The sequence below is a fragment of the Bubalus kerabau genome, chromosome 19 (genome assembly GCF_029407905.1).
Source record: "Bubalus kerabau isolate K-KA32 ecotype Philippines breed swamp buffalo chromosome 19, PCC_UOA_SB_1v2, whole genome shotgun sequence".
Taxonomy (NCBI): Eukaryota; Metazoa; Chordata; class Mammalia; order Artiodactyla; family Bovidae; genus Bubalus; species Bubalus kerabau.
Window position 1 is genome coordinate 3,351,116 of NC_073642.1, and position 7,427 is coordinate 3,358,542.

The window sequence follows — 7,427 nt, forward strand, 5'->3', positions numbered from 1 at the left end:
GGAATGCATAAATTTTTAGTAAAGTGTTGTAGTTAAGTTACAAAAGAAAATTACCAAAGAATGCACAAAATTGATGTTTATTCCACCTTTGTGTCATATTCCTGGATCCTTCACCAATATTACATGAGAAAGAAAAACTAAAGCAAAACAAATGAAAAACTGAAATCAGAATCACTAATTTTATCAGTGGGAAAAAAATAAATTAAAATCTAGAAGCCATCAGCAATGCTGTAAAAAGAAATAAAGAAAATTGCCAGAAAACTGTAGGCATCATACTCTTTCAAACCAGCAAAATATGCTCCTGCATACAATAGAACATAAACAAAATCATTGTCTTGTCAGGAATAGAAATGAAAGCTCTTTTTCTTTCTTTCTTCTTCTTTTTTTTTTAATAGTGTAGATGGGTCAAATGTGTTTGTAATGGTTAATTCTATTAAGCTATTACAGAGTGGAACAGGAACACATTTATGGATTCTGGGGATGATGTGTACTGTAATTCTTTGATTGGGATAATGGACACTCAAAAAAAAAAAAAAGAAAGAAAGAAAGAAAAGAAAATATGGACACAGAAGTACAAGACAAAGACAAATGAGACTTCTCTTGTATCTTAGCCACATTTAGATGGAAGTCAAATTTAAACGCAGTCCACGCTTCTTTTGAAGAGGATTTGGTTCGGCTCCAAAATTTCGATTGCTTGAGGCAGTCTCCTGTGAGAATACTTAGAAGGTGTCTTCTTAAACGACAAACATATTTTTAATGGTGGAGCCACTCTGAGTAGCTGTGCCTGCATAGGACTGATAACCAATCACTGTCTTTGGAGGAAGTCCCAACCTTTCCTTGTGCACCTTCTCTATGTGTATAGCAGCTTCTCTGTTTTCACATTCAGTAGTCTATATTGCTACTTTATCACCTTTAGCTCTAACATTAACAATAACTCTACATACATCATCACTGTAGCCATCAAAAGATTCTCCAATAAGGCACAGCAGTGTCTCTAGCCACAAACAATCGAGGTCACTTCGTCTCTGCTGTTTGTTCAGAGTAATTAGCTGTCATCCTCCTCGTTTGTTTTTCTCATCTTCCCACATAGACTCAATACCATCCTTTAAAAGTGAGTAATCACAGCCAGGCATTAAATTACTAGACAACTGGATATGGTTGTACAGAGCCCAAAAGTCGTCAACAATATCAAACTTAGAGATTAATCAAAGGTTTGCTAGCCAAGTTTTGCTTTTATCATTTTTTAAAAACCACAGCGCCCATCTGTTCTGTAAAGGGTGTTTAATATAGTGTTCTGGGTTAGCAACCTCCTGATTAGATTCTGTTTTCTCTTCTACTGTAGGTGGGGGATTTGGAGTAGGGGTGTTTTCCTAAATTGGGAGGGAAGCCAGTAGAAGAGATAAAGAGAAAATCAAATGGAAAATTAACTTGAAAAGTTACGTTTCTATTTTCAATAAACTGTGTCTGTGAGATCTTCCAGACGGTAAAGACTCGGAAGAACAGACAGATCTAGACCCATTTGCATTCTCTGAGGCATGCACACAGAATAGAAAGGATGAATGAACGGAAGACAGGCACGTGTGAAACCCAGCAGGTCCTGCTGGCAACCACACAGGCAGCAGCTCTCCATAGGCCTCGCTCCTCCCCCAAAAATGACCTTATTTTTAATGTAAATTTCATATATATATATATATATATATTTTTTTTTTTTACAATTTTTGTGATTGGCTTTGTTTTGTATTTTTAATATTGTATTTTTGAGAGTCTAAACTCTACTCTAGATTTTTAATCTTTGCTTTTTGGTATTTGTTATCAATTTTATACCTTTAAGAATTTAATCTTCAGTATCCATTTTCACTTAGGGGTATGATTACTTGTTTGATTGCTCTCTCCCCTATTGACTCTCCCTTTTCTTCCCCAAGTCACCTCTATCTCCTCTCTCCCCCTTCTCTTGTCTACTTAACTTCGTGAATCTCTCTGGGTGTTCCAGGCTGTGGGGAACACTTAGGAAACTTATCACTGGCTAGATTGGGCTATCCTCTTTTGACTCCCCCTCTTCTCCTGATCACCTCTATCTCCTTCCTCCCTCTTCTCTTCTCCATGTAACTCTGTGAACCTCCCTGGGTGTCCCTCACTGTGGAGAATTGTTTCACCATTAACCTAGAAGTTTTATCATCTGTGCTGTGTGGATGGATAAGCCTTGAGGCTACTGTAAGAATAAGACTGAAAGCCAGAGGCAGAAGGCTTAATTCCAAAACTTGAGAACATCAGAGAACTCCTGATTCTAGGGAACATTAATAGACAAAAGCTCACCCAAAAGCCTCCATACCTACACAGAAACCAAGCTCCACCCAAGAGCCAACAAGTTCCAGAGCAAGACATACCAAGCTAATTCTCCAGCAGAGCAGGAACACAATCCTGAACATTAAAAGAAAGGCTGCCCAAAGCCATGCCAAAGCTATAGACACCCCAAAACTCACTACTGGACATTTCATTGCACTTCAGAGAAGAGATCCAGCTCCACCCACCAGAACGCAGATGCAAGCTCCCCTAACCAGGAAACTTTGTCCAACCCCAGCTACAGGGAGCAGGCTCCACGATAAAGAGGAACCATGAACTTCCAGCCAAAGAAAGGACATCCCAGATACAGAAATCTAAACAAAATGAAATGTCAGAGAAATATTTGGCAGGTAAAAGAACATGATAAATGCCCACCAAACCAAACCAAAGAGGAGGGGATAGGGAGTCTACCTGAAAAAGAATTCAGAATAATGATAGTACAGATGATCCAAAATCTTGCAAACAAAATGGAGTTACAGATAAATAGATTAGAGACAAGGATTGAGAAGATGCAAGAAATATTTAACAAGGACCTAGAAGAAATAAAGAAGAGTCAGTCAATCATGAATAATGCAATAACTGAGATCAAAAGCACTCTGGAGGGAAACAACAGTAGAATAACTGAGGCAGAAGATAGGATAAGTGAGGTGGAAGATAGAAAGATGGAAATAAATGAAGCAGAGAGGGGAAAAAAAGAATTAAAAGAAATGAGGACAACCTCAGAGACCTCTGGGACAATGTTAAATGTCCCAACATTCGAATCATAGGAGTCCCAGAAGAAGACATAAAGAAAGGGCATGAGAAAATACTTGAGGATATAGTAGTTGGAAACTTCCCTAAAATGGGGAAGGAAACAGCCACCCAAGTCCAAGAAACCCGGAGGGTCCGAGACAGGATAAACCCAAGGCGAAACACCCCAAGACATGCATTAATCAAATTAATGAAGATCAAACACAAAGAGCAAATGTTAAAAGCAGCAAGGGAAACGCTACAAATGACATACAAGGGGATTCCCATATGGATAACAGCTAATCTTTCAATAGAAACTCTTCAAGCCAGAAGGGAATGGCAGGACATACTTAAAGTGATGAAAGAGAAAAACCTACAACCCAGATTACTATACCCAGCAAGGATCTCACTCAAATATGAAGAAGTCAAAAGCTTTAAAGACAAACAAAAGCTGAGAGAATTCAGCAACCATGAAGCCAGCTCTTCAACAAATGCTAAAGGATCTTCTCCAGACAGGAAACACAAAAAAAGTTTTATAAACTCAAACCCAAAACAACAAAGGAAATGGCAATGGGATTATACTTATCAATAATTACCTTAAATGTAAATGGGTTGAAAGCCCAACCAAAAGATGAAGACTGGCTGAATGGATACAAAAACAAGACCCTTATATATGCTGTCTAGAGGAGACCCACGTCAAACCAAGAGACATAGCAGACTGAAAGTGAAGAGTTGGAAAAACATATTTCATGCAAATGCAGACCAAGAGAAAGCAGGAGTAGCAATACTCATATCAGATAAAAGAGACTTTGAAGTAAAGACCATGAAAAGAGACAAAGGAGGACACTACATAATGATCAAAGGATCAATCCAAGAAGAAGATATAACAATTATAAATACGTATGCATCCAACATAGGAGCACCTCAATACATAGGCAAATGCTAGCACATATGAAAGAGGAAATTAACAGTAACACAATAATAGTGGGAGACTTTAATACCCCACTTGCACCTATGGATAGATGAACCAAACAGAAAATTAGCAAGGAAACACAAACTTTAAATGATACAATAGACCAGTTAGACCTAATTGATATCTATAGGTCATTTACCCCCCCAAAAACAATGAATTTCACCCTTTTCTCAAGTGCACACAGAACATTCTCCAGGATAGATCACATCCTGGGCCATAAATCTAGCCTTAGTAAATTCAAAAAAGTTGAAATCATTTCAAGAATCTTTTCTGATCACAATGTAGTAAGATTAGATGTCAGCAACAGGAGGAAAAAACTATTAAAAATACAATCATATGGAGGCTATACAACCTGCTTTTCAATAACCAACAAATCATGGAAGAAATCAGAAATGAAATAAAAATTTGCATAGAAACAAATGAAAATGAAAACATGACAACCCAAAACCTGTGCTGCTGCTGCTGCTAAGTCACTTCAGTCGTGTCCAACTCTGTGAGACCCCATAGATGGCACCAGGCTCCTCTGTCCCTAGGATTCTCCAGGCAAGAATACTGGAGTGGGTTGCCATTTCCTTCTCCATCCAAAGCCTACGGGATTCAGTAAAAGCAGTGCTAAGGGGAGGATTCATAGCAATACAAGTTTATCTCAAGAAACAAGAGAGAAAACAAATAAATAACCTAAACCAACTAGAAAAAGAGGAAATGAAGAACCTCAGGGTTAGTAGAAAGAAAGAAATCATAAAAATTAGAGCAGAAACAAATGAAAAAGAAACAAAGGAAACTATAGCAAAAATCAGCAAAACTAAAAGCTGGTTCTTTGAGAAGATAAAGAAAATAGACAAACCATTAGCCAGACTCATAAAGAAAAAAGGGGAGAAGAATCAAATCAACAAAATTAGAAAAGAAAAAGGAGAAACCACAACAGACAACACAGAAATACAAAGGATGGTAAGAAACTACTATCAGCAACTATATGCCAATAAAATGGACAACTTCAAAGAAATGGACGAATTCTTAGAAAAGCATAACCTTTCAAAACTGAACCAGGAAGAAATAAAAAGTATTAACAGACCCATCACAAGCACAGGAGTCGAAACTGTAATCAAAAATCTTCCAACAAACAAAAGCCCAGGACCAGATGGCTTCAGAGGTGAATTCTACCAAAAATTTAGAGAAGAGCTAACACCTATCCTACTCAAACTCTTCCAGAAAATTGTAGAGGAAGATAAACTGCCAAATTCATTCTATGAAGCCACTATCACCCTAATACCAAAACCAGATAAAGATGCCACAAAAAAAGAAAACTACAAGCCAATATTACTGATGAACATAGATGCAAAAATCCTCAACAAAATTCTAGCAAACAGAATCCAACATCATATTTAAAAGATCATACATCATGACCAAGTAAGCTTTATCCCAGGCATGCAAAGATTCTTCAATATTCACAAATCAATCAATGTGATATACCACATTAACAAATTGAGAGATAAAAACCATATGATTATCTCAATAGATGAAGAGAAAGCCTTTGACAAAATTCAATACCCACTTATGATAAAAAAAACTCTCCAGACAGCAGCTATAGAAGGAACATACCTCAGCATAATAAAAGCCATATATGATAAACCCACAGCAAACATTATCCTCAATGGTGAAAAATTGAAAGCATTTCCCCTAAAGTCAGGAACAAGACAGGGGTGCCTACTCACTACTACTATCCAACATAGTTTTGAAAGTTTTAGCCACAGCAATCAGAGAGGGAAAATAAATAAAGGGAATCCAGATTGGAAAAGAAGAAATAAAACTCTCCCTGTTTGCAGATGACATGATCCTTTGCATAGAAAACCCTAAAGACACTACCAGAAAATTACTAGAGCTAATCAATGAATATAGTAAAGTTGCAGGATATAAAATTAACACACAGAAATCCCTTGCATTCCTATACACTAACAATGAGAAAACAGAAAGAGAAATTAAGGAAACAATCCCATTTGCCATTGCAACAAAAAGAATAAAATACTTAGGACTAAATATACCAAAAGAAACAAAAGACCTATATACAGAGAACTATAAAACACTGATGAGAGAAATCAAAGATGACACAAATAGATGGAGCAGAACATAGAGCAGAAATAAATGAAAAAGAAACAAAGGAGACTGTAGCAAAAATCAGCAAAACTAAAAGCTGGTTCTTTGAGAAGATAAAGAAAATAGACAAACCATTAGCCAGACTCATCAACAAAAAAAGAGAGAAGAATCAAGTCAACAAAATTAGAAATGAAAAAGGAGAAATCACAACAGACAACACAGAAATACAAAGGATCATAAGAAACTACTATCAGCAACTTATATGCCAATAAAATGGACAACTTTTATTGTCTTTTATACACCATGTTCATGGATCAGAGGAATCAATATAGTGAAAATGAGTATACTACCCAAAGCAATCCATAGATTCAATGCAATCCTTATCAAGCTACCAATGGTACTTTTCACAGAACTGGAACAAATAATTTCACAATTTGTGTGGAAATACATAAAACCTCGAATAGCCAAAGAAATATTGAGAAAGAAGAATTGAACTAGAGGAATCAATGTGTCAGACTTCACATCCTACAAAGCTACAGTCATCAAGACACTATGGTACTGCCACAAAGACAGAAATATAGATCAATGGAACAAAATAGAAAGCCCAGAGATAAATCCACGCACCTATAGACACCTTATCTTTGGCAAAGGAGGGAAAAATATGCAATGAAGAAAAGACAATCTCTTTAATAAGTGGTGCTGAGAAAACTGGTCAACCACCTGTAAAAGAATGAAACTAGAACACTTTCTAGCACCATACACAAAAATAAACTCAAAATGGATTAAAGATCTAAATATAAGACCAGAAACTATAAAACTCCTAGAGGAAAACATAGGCAAAACACTCTCTGACATAAATCACAGCAAGATTCTTTATGACCCACCTCCCAGAGTAATGGAAATAAAAGCAAAAATAAATGGGACCTAATTAAACTTAAAAGTTTTTGCATGATGAAGGAAAGTATAAGCAAGGTGAAAAGACAACATTCAGAATGGGAGAAAATAATAGCAAATGAAACAACTGACAAGGAATTAATCTCAAAATATACAAGCATCTCATGGAGCTCAATATCAGAAAAATAAATGACCCAATCAAAAAATGGGCCAAAGAACTAAACAGACATTTCTTTAAAAAAGACATATAGATGGCTAACAAACACATGAAAAGATGCTCAACAGCACTCATTATCAGAGAAACGCAAATCAAAATCACAATGAGGTACCATCTCACCGCAGTCAGAATGGCTGCTATCAAAAAGTCTACAAACAATAAATGCTGGAGAGTGTGTGGAGA

The 7,427-nt window shown here is 36.5% G+C and overlaps 1 pseudogene; it reads right to left on the minus strand.

Annotated features, from left to right (window-relative positions):
• Positions 1–734: 734 nt before the first annotated feature.
• LOC129634165 (eukaryotic translation initiation factor 4E-like) lies at positions 735–5,914 on the minus strand (annotated as a pseudogene).
• Between the last annotated feature and the right edge of the window lie 1,513 nt (positions 5,915–7,427).